The following is a 17,579-nucleotide window of genomic DNA, read 5'->3' on the forward strand; positions in this document are numbered from 1 at the left end:
TATTAATATTTTTCATGTCAAGAGCAACTTGAGAAACTGCAAGTGGTTTCTGGTGTGAGAGAATAGGCCATCTACAAAGACATTGCCCAGGGGAAGCCCGGATGATTTGATGTTTTTACCATCCTTGAGCTTCTCTCATGTCCCCACATGGGGAGCTGGAGCTGACAGAGGTAGCTCATCCGCACTCTTCCTGGGTTGGATTCGAACCCTCAACTTTCAGGTCAGGAACCCAACCCTCAAGTCAGCAGTCCTATCAGCACAAGGGCTTAACCCACTGTGCCTCAGAGGGGGCTCCTTTGATATTAATGAAGGCCATGGACATCTTGTTGATGTGTATTATAAACATATGACCATTGTTGGCTAGCTGACTGTTAGCATCTGGAATTATACTTCATTTTTATTCAATAGTTTTTAATTACATTCTGTAATAATTCTGCACACATTCAGTAAATATAACCTCACACCAGGAGGCTGATTTAATTCAAAAAATAATATAAATCATAACCCAGCAGCTAAATTACATTGCTGACCCCTAGAGTGAAAGGGATTAGTAGTATAATAAATTACTTTTAATAGCCAGCATATTTTATGAAATGCATATATAATTTGTTAATATGCCACTTACTCTAGCTATCAAAGGAAAATGGTTTCAGGGTCAGTTCAAATGCCTTCTAAATTCAATGAGTATTCCTTTGTGATATTCTACAGTTTTAGGGGGAAAAGACATTAGTAGAATGTGCTTTTAAAAAATGCATGGACATTTCTAAAAGCCCACTTGGTTGCATTTTCTAGAATGAATTGTCATTTGCCTCTTGAGAACGAATTATTTGTTTTGTATTCATATGATTGGTGACCTATTCTCACTGGTGCTACTTACAAAACACAACTATCATAGCTGAAAGGGAACAAAATGTTCTCAATCGAATGGGCAATTTTAGATGACATTACAATCTGGGAAGCTGGGCTTCTTGGTGTGTAAGTAAAATGTCATATGTAGCTCCGTTACTAAACAAATCATGAAGCCTTGCTCTATGGGTTATCATGTCATGCCAACATGAATAACTATATACTGCAGAAGGAGGAAAACTTCTTGAAAGAGGGACCACTACCATGCTCAGCTGAGAGAAAATGCCTTCAAACACCAAATAGGACAAACCATCAGCCATATATTAGCATAGGCTATTCACTGAATCATTGTCACAAGGGAAATGTAATTGACACACAGGCACACATACATCCATATCATTAAACATGTTGCTCTTGATCATGACAGCACTTGGTGCCCTGGAGGAAAACAAAATTAGAATTAAATGCCAATATCAGCATACAATGAACATATTGGCAAATGCACTTCAATATGCATGAATGCAGCAAGCTTCTCTATATACACAATATTCCAAAGGGCTTGTTCCATAATTTGGCAGATTCTCCTTTTGTAACTTTGTTAGTAACATATTTATACCCAGGGCTATTGAAAACACAAAACAACAACAGCAAGTTATCCCTAGTCTTCTTTAACCTCTTTTGTTTTCCTCATTCTGATCTCATAATAGAAAATATGGATGTCACCTCTCTCAGAAAATGTCTACTCAGAAATTCCACTAAATTCTATGGAGATTACTTCAAATAAATGTTTAGAGTAGTTTTATTTATCTCTAAGCTGAGCAACTGAAATCTCTGCTGATATGACAATCATTATCTCCTTTGGTTATTTTGGTTTCAGACATGATCTCATCAATGTCTTCCACAAGAGCACCAATACATCAAAAACTCTAAGTATGTATTCTCTCCTTGAAGTCAACAATTCAGAGACATTCCTAGTCATCTTGAGATCAATCAGTGCTCCACACTTGGCATCCTTCTTGTTGAACCCACTGTTCATCTGCTTCGAATGATGTACGTATGATGGAATACAAGAATAGAGTAGTGATCAGTACACTTCATAATTCTGGCCAGAGCTTGGTGACATTGAGATCACAATTCATAGCTGTCAACCATCTTGACTGGGGAATTCCAGGAGCTGTGGTCCCCAAATTTTTCAGAGCTCTGATGTGGGATACCAAAAGCAGTTAGGATGAAGCAATGAAGATATTTGTCAGTACCCTACATGAATATGTAACAAAGTAACATCACCTGGCCTACCCCCCCCCCCACCCTCATGCCCACCCCCGCCCATTTTACCAGTCAAAGTACATCTAGAGAAGACTGTCCGTCAGTTCAGCAGCTGCATTGGAGCATGAAGAGGAGGATGTTTACATTCTTGTTCTGCCATCAAGCACAACTGTGATAACACTACGTAACACCATTTTTTGTTCCTGGATTATACATGTCATTTCCTAATTGGTTCTATCATAAAAATATGGAAAACGTTTATTAAATTGCAAATGCTTTGTTTTTGAAGGACAACCTGCAGCACATTTTACTATTGTTTTTTTCAACGAATGTCTCAACCAATCCAACATAGTTTGTGGCAGTCACAAAAACAAAGTTTCTGGAGTATAACAGCTACCTTCAAAGTAAGTACTGCACAAAATAAAACTTTCAAACCAGGAACAGAATGTGTTGTGGAAGGCTTTCATGGCCAGAGTCATTGGGTTGCTGAGAGTTTTCTGGGTTGTATGGCCATGTTCCAGAAATCACACCTAAAAATGCTAGAAAGCTGGACCCTCCAAGGTGATTTCTGGAACATGGCCATACTGCCCGAAAAATTCACAGCAACCCAGGAACAGATTTTTTTTTCCAAATTTTATTACAGTGTAATCAGAAACAGGATCTAGTTGATGGTGGGGGGCTGGAAGCATCAACCTCCAAAAAGAAACTATACAGACCTCTTTGCTACATTGCTGTTGGCTGTTAAGATGGACTTGAGGGGGGAGCATTTACAATAATGACAATAATGCCCAGATTGTGGCTATGTGGCCTTACTGAATATGGAACACTTACAGAACTGTAACTCAAGGTTATGAATCTGTGCTGCAATACAAAATGCTAGCCAAGGGTACTTGTCTCTTGAGTTGAGATTTAGAATCTGGAGTCCACCAGATCTTTTGGCCTACAACCGTCAGAAGGCCAACATGTACATTGATAAGAGACTATAGAGAGAAGCTATAGCTTAAAGCAGAATTGCTCAAAATAGTTCATAGATTGTTGCTGGTCTGTGGCAAGTTCCATTTCTTCACAATTTCAGAGGGTCAATGTTGGTGGTGGTGGCTCCATTTCTTGATGAAAACCAGGTTTGCATAGTCCACCTCAGGTTTTCTAGTAGAAAACTGGGAGGGTTAAAACTATTACCCTGTACAGTAGTTTTGTTCTGGACAGACACCACAGAACAATTAAGCTGACATCTTTAAAGCAATTAATGGATCTGTATTGTTAGTTGGCACAAGATTGTTGGATTAAAAACAATGAGCAGGGGGAAAATATAATAATTTCTTCCTAGGTAAGAGGCAGGCAGAAAGTAGATCTTCATCTACTTCAGACCTATATCTGGATCTAGTAGTGAGCCTGGGAATAAATACACAGTGGATCAACATTGATTTTTGTCTCCTGACAGTTTAAGAATAGCAGCAGAGCAACGTCTCCTTCCTCCTTGCCTGGCATTATTGTCCCAAAATGAAGAAAGATTAAAGTAACCAACTGTGGATTTAGGGATGGAAGGAACATTAGCAGAATTCAGTTCTGATATTCAAAATGAACTCACAGGTTTAGGATTCCTTAACTGAGAATATCTGTCTTTTTTTGCTGGGTTCTTAGTATTACGGTTCCAGTAAGAAATACCTCCCCTCCCAAAAAGCAGATCCTTCAGACCCAAAATCTGGGTTACAATGCTTGAATTAAGTCTAGCAAAAAAAAAAAAATGCTGCCTCCACTCCATCTTTATATATGGCTTGGGTCTGGAGTGTTTTAAATGCAATTAAATAATAATTTAGTATTCTAACCAGGTCTACAGGCAATACTTGAAAGCATTTATATATATATAATTGAACATGCACTAAAAACCGTACAAGGTACAAGTGTGCAGGGGAAAATACAACTAGTAAAAAAACCACTTAGTTACATTAAGTATGCTTTGGGGACTAATCTCCAAATGAGACAGACTGCATTTCTCTTTCTGAATATAAACAAAGAAGGAGAATGCAGCAATAGGAAATCTTCGGGTTTCACCAGCAGCTCAAGTTGATATTTTGACAACTGTCATTTCCAAATCAAAGCAAATAACACATAACAAAACATGATTATAGCAGAGGAGAACGTGCATAAAGAAACCCAAATGTCCCCAGGATGTATGTGTTGCCATAACGCAATGGCAGATAGAAAAATTATTTAAAATAATTATATGTAGTGAACTGTTGTTGGAAACAACATCTCCACCAGTATATGTTGATTCTTTCCAGAGGGCAGAGAGGCATTCCCCCAAAGGAGCTTTAAAATCTAAATTTTAAAGGTGTGGGGAGGAAGACGAGAAAGCACAGAGAGAGACCAGTGAAATATAACAGACAAACATGATTGAGTGCTAGTAGATGTGCTTAGGGTTCATTAAATCCCTTTTAGAATGGTGCCTGTAGAGATTAAATACAATAAAGAAACCCACTGAGGGAACTCTTTAATCATTGTGCAATGTTAAAGACCTTATATCACTTGCTGTGCTAACATTGTAACCTGGCAAGCAATATAACATCCATCAGTCTCAATGGAAACGGGAAGGCGTGCAGGAATAGACTTGTTAAAAGGAATGAAGCTTCGATTAACGCACAACTTTGTCAGACTGTTGATCAGGTTAACATAGAGCTCAGGCAGCTATAAGTTCAGAATCTCAATTGTCCCTACCTTTTACAGAAGTCATATTTGGAAAAAGAGTGTTCAAGGTCAGGCAGAAAATACAATATGATCCACATATCCATGGGACCAGTAACCCTGATTTCACCTAATCACTTCATCTAAAAAAAAACAAAAACTCTCTAGGCATATTTAGGTCTGTCAATGTGATTCTATGGTATGCCTCTGTAGCAGGTTTATGGAATCATGTGGAGGACCTAGTAATGCTAGAGAGCTGGGCCCTCCCATGTGATTCTATGATATGCTTCTTCTGGAAGTCATTCATTTCAATAGGGTTTTCTACTGCAGTTTCACAATTTCACTATAAATTCAAGAATAGATCCCACACAGATATGAGGGCCATACTGTAAGTTGGTTTCCTTTCTTTTTGAAAGCCCAGTAAGACCTGAAGCAACATTGTGAAATCTAACTTCATAAATGAGATTTGCTGGAGTGCCCTCCCCTGTGTCCTTTCATAGTGAAACACACTGAGGGAGGACATGAGAGAAAGCATCTGTTGAAGTGATCTCCCAGTTGTGGACTGGGTGCCAAGTAAAAATAAGGCAATTTTCTGAAGCCTTTTGGTCTTCATCAATTTTATTTATGAGCATGATTTTCTGTTAGCTTGAATTGTCTTAACCACTAATAAAGCTGTCTTGCATTTCTTGTTAAAATGTTTAATATTTTCAGTCTGTTGTCAAAGGCTTTCATGGCCGGAATCATAGGGTTGTTGTGTGTTTTCCGGGCTGTATGGCCAATGTTATGGAACATGGCCATACAGCCTGGAAAACACACAACAACCCTATTTTCAGTCTGTTTGATTTTTTACTGTTTTAAATTGGCTAAACTGAATTTACAGCATGCCACTCTGAAACTCTACAATATAGGGCTGGATAGCAATGAAGAAATAAATATGATGCCTGGGGTCCATGCCTTATAGGGTTCTGCTGTCACCTCATAGATCAGAGGAGTCAAATTCATTTTTACTGAGGGTCACATCAACCTTATGCTTGCCTTCAAAGGGCTGTTTGCAATTGTAAGGTTGCATAAATAGAACTATGTTCCTTGGCATTGAAGCCTCATAGGCCACCTAGGAGTCCTGTAAGAAATACCTCCCCTCCCAAAAAGCAGATCCAGGAGCTGGAAGTGGATATAGGTTTGTTGTTGTTTTTTTTTGGGGGGGGGGGTGTCTTTTTCTTTTTTGTCTGTCTAACTATATAGTCATATGTATTCACAATTTATCTATGTATTCCTTTTTCTTCTTCTCTTTTCTATGCGCTGTTTTCTCATTTTTATGTATAGGTAAAATTATAAATAAAATAAATTAAAAAAAGAAATACCTCCCCTCCCAAAAAGCAGATCCTTCTAACCCAAAGCCTGGTGGGTTGGATTTGCCCCTCAGCTCTTATGCTTGACACATGTTGTATTCTAGACTTTACTTCTTTAACTGGAAATTTAGTATCAGAGGTAGAAATAATAAGAGCATGACAGGGATGGGTCCTTACACTGGTGTGATTTAAAACCTCAGTTAAGCCTAGTCCTATACTGCTCTAAGAAGAGTTATCCATTGTTAAAGATACTCTCTAATACAGGAAGACCCTGAAATGAGATGATGACACTGAGCCAACTTCGGGAGGGGACCTGAGCTCATTCCTGCTTTCCTTATATTCCGATGTATCTGTGCATTCTCTGTGTCAAATAGTAAATGCTTGCCTATTCTTCCAATCAATTACAGATCTGCTTGGTCTGGACATAACACCAAACTATGCCTTGGGCTCTCAATTTCTCTTTCTTACTTGGAAAATTATTAGAGAGAAACTTTTTGCTGGCAATTCCCAGAAACCAACCACTCAGAATATCTAGTGGTCATGCTGATGGGAATTTTGCAAGGTGTAATAAATAAGTAACTTTTTCCAACCTCTGACCATTGCTGTGCGGACTTGGGAAGATTTTGCTTATACTATATCCTGAAAAGCTATCACCGTAATTAAGGAGGGACGACAGCAGCAGAAAGTATGACTTAAAGTTGGCTCATTTCCCTAAACCATAATTAATCCTAACCAGAGTTTGTTTGGGTTTCGATACAAGAATAAACCAGAGGTGGCTAAAAATGGAAGTGAAGCCTTCCAATTTCTCTGTAGATGTGATGGAAAAGAGAAGTAAAGGGCAGGAGAGAGCATGTGCCCAAAGCTTGTTGGCACAACATTAAACCAGAGTTAAGCAATATGTCAGAAAAAAGGGCATTTTGAAGCAATATTTCCCACCTGTCTATGGTGGGTGTTTCTACTTGTGCTCCACAGACTCTCTGAAACAATAAACACACTACACTTGAAATTGGCAAGAAACATGGCCACAAAATGCGTATCATTCTTATCGGTCTGTCTACAAGATACATTAAACATTACAGGTGCATTCAGCTTAAATGATACCCATTCCTATTTATTAGGACACTTGTATTCTCTTCCCTTCCTTCCCCGCATTGCAGGTTGTTGCAAATGGTTCAGAGGGGAGTTGAAGCACAGTTTACATCAAGGATTCCCTTTCTTTTATTGCAAAACCAGAGTGATGCTTAATGAGCGGGACAGCAAACACAGCTCAAAATGTTACACAGTTGCTAAGCCACTTGTAAACAAGGCTGGGGGAAGAAAGAAGAATTTGGAATGGGAATAGAAATGAGTGAAGAAGAAAAAAAAGCTAGTCTGTTTATAAAGGAGAGTACTCCATGTTCCCGATGGAAATGAGCAAGGGTTTCAATCTCTGATCTAGAATTACGAGATGTTTGGCAGCCTCTGGTCTCTGTAGTGGAAGAGAAGGTCGTTTTGAAAAAGCCCCTTTTAGTTTAAGAGATAAACAAACAAAACCTGCCAGCTTTACATTTCCTTTTAGCCATACCTGATGCCTTTCCCAACTGAGTGCCCTCTTCCTTCAGTAGAGCTAAAGAGTCATGCGTAGAAATAGAAAGTTGTTTGTAGATTTATTAAGAGAAGGGTTGCTTTTATACACACACACACGTGCTCTTCTCTTCACACACAAAAACACCTTGTCTTTTACATCCAAAGTCTCGAACTGTTTTTACATTTCACTGCCTCTAAGAAATGCCTCACAGACCATTTGACATCTTCAGTTACTTCGCTTTAAATACAGTTTTCACTTAGAGGATTGCCCAACAAGACAGCAGCAGGAGCTGTGAAAGAGACCACCTAAACAAACATGAAAGGGAGGTATGAGAACTCTACTGTGATTTTCTTGTGATTTCCAGGACAATCATGTTCTAATGTCCCTAAGAGATGGTGGTAGCCACAGAAAACTTTGGGCTGAATCCCATTCTTACTAAGGTGCGAAAAGCATCAACATTTTTGTATGTGGTGCTCATTTAGTGGGTCTACTCTAGTGTCACCAATAATTGGACTTAGGATGCATCTACACTATAGTATTAATGCAGTTTGACACCACTTTAACTGTCATTACTCAATGCTATGGAATCAGGGTAGTTTGGCAAGATGTTTAGCCTTCTCTGCCCAAGAGGACAGGTGCCTCATCAAACTACAATTCCCAAGATTTCATAGCATGGAGCCATGGTAATTAAAATGGTGTAAAAATGCATTAATTCTTCAGTGTAGATGCACTCTAAGTCTTTCTTCCCTTTGTATCAGCTGTAAAAAGCCAATGTGCAGTTGCATGTATGAACTGCTCCACTAACCACCATTGCTATCTAATCTAGGAACAAATAACAGAAAGGAGGCTTTATATTCTACTGGTAAACTTCCAAAGTCCAGCCCAATGGCCAGACTTTTTATTTTTTATAGTTTCAATGTTTAATTCTATTTTAATATTTGGATGGTTTGTAGGATTTAAATTATAGACTGAAATGATTTTATTGTTAGCCATGTTGGGGCCCCTTCCACACAGCTGTATATAATCTACATTGAACAGGATTATATGGCAGTGTGGTCTCAGATAATCCAATTCAAAGCAGATATTGTGGATTATCTGCCTTGATATTCTGGGTTATATGGCTGTGTGGAAAAGCCCTGGGTCTCCTTTCAATAGAGATAAAGTAGAATTGGAAGAAGAAGAAGAGGAGGAGGAGGAGGAGGAGGAGGAGGAAGAGGAAGAGGAGGAGGAGGAGCAGCAGCAGCAGCAGCAGCAGCAGCAACAACAACAACAACAACAACAACAACAACAACAACAACAACAACAACAAGTGAGGGAGATATTAATGTTAGATTTGAAACAACCCAGAAATTCAGATGCTTAGCTAAACATCAGTTAAGATTTACTTTTGTACCGTTATTTCTCCTCCCTCCCATGTAAGTGTAATTTAAAACATATTACTTATTTAAAACATTCCTATCTTCTTTTTTGTCCTTGGGCCACCACAGAAGCTTACAGAAATGTATTTATCCAGCTACAGAGATTAATTTGTGATGACAAAAAGGAGCACCCAGCACAGCCTTTTGTTTCAAACATATTTTATCCACATTCTGAAAAATGTCTTGGAACCTCCATAAGGATTTGTATGGATTGTGTACTTCCACGGATGATATAGGGCCATAGTTTCAGGATAAGATGCCATTAGGAGAAAGCTGTGTGTGATTTGCTCTGTCTTTCAGGGCCCTTCCACACAGCCATATAACCCAGAATATAAAAGCAGAAAATCTCACAATATCTGCTTTGAACTGGGTTATCTAAATCCACACTGCCGTATATTTCCGTTCAAAGCAGAAAATGTGGGATTTTATTCAGCTGTGTGGAAGGGGCCTCAGTGGGCCTAAATCATGTGCCAGTTGCATAGCTGGTCACTGAACACCTCCAGTCAGAGTTGTGCAGCTGATGGAGGTACTCAGAGTCATATTGTTTAAAAAAGCAGAAGCAGTTGCTTCCCATCAAGAACCAAGAAACATTTCTTTCAAAAAAGCAAAACACAACATGACCTGAAGAACAAAAATAAATGGAAAAACGGGGAGGTGGTGGGAGGGATCAGCGCACAGGCACACCTTCAGAGCTGATTGGTATTGCATTTTACCTATTCTGTGTTCTAAAAGCCATTATAATGTCAGTCAGGCATCCAAGATTGATGTCAGAAACATGCTGTGAAGTGCTGGTAACTGTACAATTAATAAATTCAACCCATCTACCAAATGTGTAGCCTGACTGTTCATAAACATTTTTTGTGTGATGGGGATTTTGCAGGTTTAAAAAAATTAAGTGAGGGACCCTCTGCCCAAGAATACCACCCACAGAGAAGAGAAGCTTTTTGCCAATTTCCCATAATTTATAGGCCTGCTGCTCATGCTGGCCTGCCATCATTTCCTCAAAAATAATCTGGTCGAAGAGACAGCTCAAGACATTTGGTTGCCTGAGGCAGAGTAGTAAATGGTGGCTCCTACCCACTGAGCCAGCATACGTCGTGCAAAAGTCAGCCAAGCTGTGTTGACACAGAAGGCAGAAAAATCCCTCAAGCACCTCTGGCACTATAAACACAGGAATAAAAAATTAAAGCACTAAAATTGGCTGCCATTCCATGACACCCCAAATGTGCTGCCTGAAGCAGCAAGGCTCCAATTGCCTCATGGTAGGGCTGGCCTTAAATCCAGTATACTGAGCCAGCCCTTTTATAAAGGTGTTACCTAAAAGGTTGGAAATGAGAAAGGGTTCCTAACAAGCAGAAAGAAGTGTGCATACAAACATAAATGACATGCGTGTTTATTTCACCTAGATAAGTTGAATCCAGGACTAAACACATATAATCCCTGTCAAATTGTCTTCAATAGTGTTAATCACTGGACAAAGACAGAATGCTCAAGGTAAGTCAATCTCATAAACTTCTTTGAGTTCTCTTAGGCATGGAATACTCAGAGATGGTTTTGTCAGCTCCTTCCTCTGAAACATAGCTTACAACACCCGGTCTTTATTGGTAGCCTCTCATCCAAGTACTAACCACGACTAATGCTGCTTAGCTTTCAAGATCAGGCAGGATGTGGTGGCTTTAGGATGTTTAAGTCATCGTCACTCAGCTCCCACAAAACACTGACCCTCCTTCTTGTGGAGGTTGTGCTCCTGCAAGGCAGAGGGTTGGACTGGATGTTCTCTTCCACTCTATGATTCTAGGTTCTCTATGTGAGCAAACTCATGGGGAAAGCTCAGTTCTCATTCCTGCAGTGAACAAAGCAGTGATGGAAGTGGTGGGACTATTTTAGTAAGATGCATGCAATATTTAAGGGAATGTGCTACTAATTATTGATGTTACAAACTAATTCTAATTTTTAAAAACCTCAGTAGAACTACCACATTAAATTTTAAATTGGCATCAGTGCATTAGCTTTAGAAGCAATGCATCTAACGAATGCCCTAGGTCCCAACTACTTAGGTGTGACAGAAGGCTGGTAAGGCATGTACTGATGGGCAGCATGAATTTGAGAGTCCCCGGTGCAAACTCTGCTTCCATAATAAACTCCTAAAGGGACTTTATGTAAGTCATTGTGCTCTCAGTTTCATGTCATCAGCTTTAGCATGTAGCTAATAGCACTGATTTGTTCAGAAATAATGCATTTGAAATTCTGTGAATGAATACTCATGACAAATGCTGCATATTTGTTAAAATATCTAAGGGAGAACTCAAATGAACCAAAGTCTGAGAAGAGTGAAGAACTCCATTTTGCATTTAGGTACTATCAAATTGTTACTTCCGCTTAGTTTCAATGTGGGACCCCTTGCACACAGCTGAATAAAATCCCACATTATCTACTTTGAACTGGGATATATGGCAGTGTGGACTCAGATAACCCAGTTCAAAGCAGATATTGTGGGATTTTCTGCCTTGATATTCTGGGTTATTTGGCTGTGTGGAAGGGCCCATGGACATATCTTGAAAAAAAATACTGCATAAGGCTCAAGGGTTAAAGATGTATTGCTTACACAGAAAATAACAACTTTGACCTACAAAAAACAAGAGTGATGTAGTTTTCAACCAATAATGCCAGACAATCAGGAATGTTCCTCAACTGAAATCCAAAATACTATAGTCTGGACACATCCTTGCTCCAGCAGCAAAAGGGGATAATTGGCTTTTGGTTCCCCTAAGCTTTCAGGATTCTCAAAATAAATATTCAAGAGCATCAGTAACAGTAAAGACTACTCATGGATGCCAATCTGAATGAATAAATACTGGTTATACATTTGCACATTGGCCTAGGATTTGTCCACATAGTGGTTGGGAGAACATGTTATTAAGCCAAGGAAAAGCTACAGAGCTTTTACACACCTCTCATCAGATCACAGTAGAGCATCGGTGCTAAAGCTGAGCTTTTCAGGAGAGCTTAAAGGAATTACTTAAGTCTCACATAATGTCTTGTACGTAAGTTCTTTATTCTTGTTCCTTTTCTCCCTCCACACCTCATTAAACATTCTTCCTTGGCTTGTGTTCTTTCTTTTAGTTGTTGCTGTCATTCAAAATAGTTTCACAGTTTCCACATGTAAAAATAACACTGCAGTCTGGTAACAAAATATTCAAAATACCAGGAAATGAAGGTTGGAAAACTCTTCATTTTGCAACGTGCTTTCAAGGATCAGTGTCTCATGTCATATTCATTTCCTTTTGACTATATTGAGTATCTGAATCCCACTCCACCTCCCACATATTGTTAAAGAATTGGGACGAGTTATTTTTTTCGATTCCCAGATCTAAGGATCTCCTGTAGTCCCTTAGGGTGAAGATGAAAAATCTCAGGGTGAGAGCACTAGTTTGAAAATGTCTGTTCAGTAAATCTTTTTGATTCATTTGCTTTTGATATGAATGGCACTCTGTGTAACTATGCTGGATGCTTAACATATCATCCTTTAAGACGTCATCAGAGGCTCCCCCAAGAAACATCACTCTGAGCTGCTCTGAGTCCCTCTATGAGGGAGAGAGGGCGGAATATAACACAAAGTAAATAAAAATAAAAATAAATCACCATCGCCTACACCCTGTAGTATCACAATGGGTAGCCTCTAAATCTCACATTTTGGTCCTAATAATCTCAAGTCCTGGGATATTTCCCAGAAACCAAGGGCCCTCCCACACAGCCCTATATCCCAGAATATCAAGGCAGTGAGTGTGGACTCAGATAACCCAGTTCAAAGCAGATATTGTAAGATATTCTGCCTTGATATTCTGGGATATAGGGCTGTGTGGAGGGTCCCCAAGATCTACAGATGCTAGAATCTTCAGTGTGGAAAATATGGGCTCTTCTACTGATTTGAGACTGTTCCTTTCATTTCTGTATTGGTCTACTAATGTTTACAAACAGAGTAATTGGTCCAAATTTCCACACCAAAGGAATCTATACAATTGTAATGTATTCCAATATCTTACAATTGTCCCCAGTTCCAAACATATCAGACTATGAACCATCTTCATAGGTAAGTCAAAAGGAACAGAACAACATGCTCACTTGCATCCGATTCTCAGCAGCAATTTTTTTAAACAATACTGAACTGTTCAAGACAAGTCAGCATATTTAGTGGAAATCTAGACGTGAGCCATTTAGCCATCTCAGAAAGGATTCAGCCAAAGATAGAGAGAAAATGAAAAGGTGTTCCCCAATAACTCTTCCCCAAGTTCAAAATGACGTCAATATTAGACAAGTAGGACTGAACCACTGTTATCTTTTTTAAGTAACCTTAAAACAGAATCTTTTCAAGAAAGAATAGCTGTTCCCTTGTGATAATATATAATAGTTATTTTGTACCTCTAGAAGAAGAAAAACCTATAAAAACCTATAGCAATAATTTCCTTTCTCTTCCCTCCTCCTAGACAGAGCGACATGCATGTTCTAGTCGGAAATTTACCTGGCATTGCTGGGTTGATGTTGATGATTTTTCTTATTTGCAACAATAGTCTGAGAGGATCATATTTTGCTCAAAATTTGTTTCTCACAAAATTCCATGCAAACTGAATCCTGACTAGTAATCTCCCCCTTCCCCTCAGCCACAAATTTGCTAACTGATTTCAAACTAGCACCAAAAAAATAAGATTAGGATGCCAGGACAAAGATAAATACGAAGTATGGACCAGTTTAGACTACACAGGAGCTGCAGTATTCCTGCTAGTTTGGCAAAAGGGGAAACATTCCTATGGCCCCTTCTACATAGCTGTATAAAATCCACATTGAACTGGATTATATGGCAATGTGGACTCAGATAACCCAGTTCAAAGAAGATCTTATGGATTATCTGCCTTGATATCCTGGGTTATATGACTTTGTGGAAGGGCTCTATATTTGCCAAACATCTCAATTGAAAACAGCTCTCATTTAATCCTATTTTTAACAACTTCCCAGAAACATTATTTGGTAATCCCCACTAATTACATAATACTTCAGTACCAGTCCTACTGAATAATAACATGACATTCCCATCAAAATCAAGCTGCTGAAATTAAGAACGCTTGGAGTAGCTACCAGTGGAATTTTCAATGAAAGGCTGTAGCAAAACTCAATTCTGATACAGTCAACTTCGACTGAGAATGTAAAGGGCAGGCACTCTTCCATTCTCAATGTACAGCGTTTTGAACCTGGTTCTTTCAAATAGATCTTACCATACTTTTTTCTTTTAAAACTATGTCAACAATTCCAAAGTCTGTCCACTAATTTGGTATATTGTCACAAAATGCGGAGCCTCTGGTGGCGCAGCAGGTTAAAGCGCTGAGCTGCTGAACTGCTGACCAAAAGGTCAGCGGTTCGAATCCGAGAAGCAGGGTGAGCTCCCACTATTAGCCCCAGCTTCTGCCAACCTAGCAGTTTGAAAACATACAAATATGAGTAGATCAATTGGTACCGCTCTAATGGGAACATGCAGTCATGCCGGCCACATGCCCTTGGAGGTGTCTACAGACAACGCCAGCTCTTTGGCTTAGAAATGGAGATGAGCACCAACCCCCAGAGTCAGACATGACTAGACTTAATGTCAGGGGGAAAGCTTTACCTTTATCACAAAATGCTATACTATATTCTATGTAGTCACCACTCTGCTTGTTTCAAATCACTTGAATTTCAGAATACAAGAATGTCTTACACAGATATGTTTACCCTCCATATTTTGGAACTTGGTCCATCACCATCTTATTTTACAGCTGAAAATTATATACAATTAATTATGTACAGGCAGTGTCCGAGTTACAAACATCCAACTTACAAATGACTCATAGTTAGAAATGGGTGTGAGACAACAGGAAGTGAGAGAAATCTACCCCTAGGAAGGGAAATTCACTCCTGGAAGAGTTATCATGGAGAAAAGGTGTCTCCACTGAAGCTTTCTCAACAATACTTGTTTCCACCACAAGCCATTTTTTTTTCAAAATCCAAATATCACAGGGACAAAAAGTGAGGTGAAATCTGAATAGGGACACAGACAGAAAAATAAACACCACAGGGGTGATAACCCTTCCCTATGCTATTCAAAGTCTATCTATTTATTTCTATCTGGCATTACACTTAAAAATGGACCTGTTCTGACTTACAAACAAACAGGCATGTAGCCGGGGGGGGAGGGGGGGGGGGTTGAGGGGCTTCAGCCCCCCCCCCCCCCCAAATTCTCAGGGTGGTCCGCGAGAAGGCCTTACATTTATTATTTAAACTGTTCACCATGCTCAATATACCCCATATGCATGGGGATATTGGGATAATGATACAAAAGGTTTGCTAAGGTAGATCCTCTCTCACTCAGATTCAGCCCCCCCCCCCGAACCAAAATCCCAGCCCCCCCCCCCCCCCCAAATCAAAATCCTAGTTACGGGCCTGCAAACAAACTTAAACTTAAGAACAAACCTGTGGGACCTATCTTGTTCAGAACTTGGGGACTGCCTGTATTATATAAAAAGTAATTTCCTTTTTTGCAGGTCTTGTGTCTTTTGCCAATCAATTTCCTTGGATGACCCAGAGTCCTTATGTAAGGAAAGTTAGTGACAAACCTCTTCATCCACTTACTCCACACCTCGTGTTCATTAAATATTTATATATAAACATCCAAAATGCATTATAAACCTTTCCTTAATGTTTCTCCAACAACAGAGGCTGGAGGAAGAAATGGGGACAGAGTGGAACGCTGGTGCAGAGTGCACTGGATTTTAAGCAGAAGTTTGTGATGACTTTGATTAAGGAGCCCACTTTCAAACATAGATGAGACAATGGGGTCATACTCAGCCATAGTGACAAGATGAGCAGAAGGAAAAGGTAAAGATTCTATTTATATTCTAAATGAGACATCTCCACACTGAATGCTACTTTCTAATTTGAGATCATATGAAAAAGCAATTGTGGAAGTAAAGCACACAGAAGAGCTTTCAGATCCTATTTTATGGCCTCACATGCAAGGACCTCAATTCAGGAGGGGTGAGGAGGAATAAGATAGCAGTTTAGATCAGTGGTTCTCAACCTGTGGGTCCCCAGATGTTATGGCCTTCAACTCCCAGAATCATATCAGCTGGTAAACTGGGTGAGATTTCTGGAAGTTGTAGGCCAAAACACCTGGGGACCCACAGGTTGAGAACCACTGGTATAGACAGTAGAGAATCTAGTTGAGCTTCACCAAAATGGCCGGGCTGTGGCGCAGGCTGGATAGCAAGCCAGCTGCAACAAATCACTCTGACCAAGAGGTCATGAGTTCGAGGCCAGCCCGTGCCTGCGTCTTGTCTCTGTTCTATGTTATGGCATTCAATGTTTGCTTTTATGTGTGCAATGTGATCTGCCCTGAGTCCCTTTTGGGGTGAGAAGGGTGGAATATAAATGCTGTAAATAAATAAATAAATAAATAAAAATGTGATTTCACCTGAAGCTATGCCAGCAACACAATAAATTCCACTAGCAATACTTCATGCACTGTTTATTAACACAAGAGACGGGTTTCCTTTGCTTACATTTATTTAAAACAGGGATGGGAATCATGCAGCCTTTCAGATGTTGTTGGATTGCAAATCTTACAACTCTAGCAAATATAGACAATGATAAGAAATGAGGGGAGCTGTATTCTACAATGCTAATAAATAAAACATTTCAGTTTGCTTCTGGGCTCCTAAGCTCTGGAGCTTTTTTTTCCTGGGGAGGATAGTCTGGCCTCCTCCTTCCTATCTGCAAGCAAAGAAAAAGCTTTTCATAAAGGTCTGTTCTGCTTTTAAATGGCTTGTTTATGATTTAAATAATTTTAATATTATAGATAATAAGCATGTTTTTATGTATACTACTATAGCAAGACCTCTTATTGTGGTGGTGTTTCTTCAAATCATTTCCAATCTATGGTGACCCTAAGGCTAACCCATCAAAAGGTTTTCTTGACAAGATTTGTTCAGAAGGGGTTGTCATTGCTTTCTTTCAAGAGAGTATGTGCCCAAAGTCACTTAGGGCCCCTCCACACAGTCATATAACCCCGGATATGAAGGCAGAAAATCCCTCAATATCTGCTTTGAACTGTGTTATCTGAATCCACAGTCATATATTCCAGTTCAAAGCAGATAATGTGGGATTTTATTCAGCTGTGTAGCAGGGGCCTCAATAGGTTTAATAACAGAATAAGGATTCCAACTCTAGTCTTCAGAGTCATAGTCTGATACTCAAACCACTACACCACATTGGCTGCTTACACTAATAGAATTTCCTTTAGTGCTAGCTTAACAAGTAATTATTGATTCAGTTGGTCTATGTGATCCGTGGGGAAGCAAGGAAGGATTGAGGCCTCAAAAGGTATTAATTTTGTAAGATGAGATATTAATAAAATTAAGGAAAAATGGG

At 39.4% G+C, this 17,579-nt stretch overlaps 1 protein-coding gene and 1 long non-coding RNA gene across 3 annotated transcripts in view; one reads left to right on the forward strand and one right to left on the reverse strand.

The window, feature by feature from the left end:
* Positions 1 to 17,579, reverse strand: part of osbpl5 (oxysterol binding protein like 5) — a 200,660-nt gene that overhangs the window by 120,211 nt on the left and 62,870 nt on the right. The gene's annotated exons all lie outside the window — the stretch shown is intronic.
* Positions 7,924 to 15,860, forward strand: LOC134295372 (uncharacterized). Its single transcript, XR_010001917.1, has 3 exons — positions 7,924 to 8,036; positions 10,535 to 10,622; positions 15,695 to 15,860. It is a non-coding gene; the product is annotated as an uncharacterized LOC134295372 (long non-coding RNA).

Source organism: Anolis carolinensis, chromosome 1 (assembly GCF_035594765.1).
Source record: "Anolis carolinensis isolate JA03-04 chromosome 1, rAnoCar3.1.pri, whole genome shotgun sequence".
NCBI lineage: Eukaryota > Metazoa > Chordata > Lepidosauria > Squamata > Dactyloidae > Anolis > Anolis carolinensis.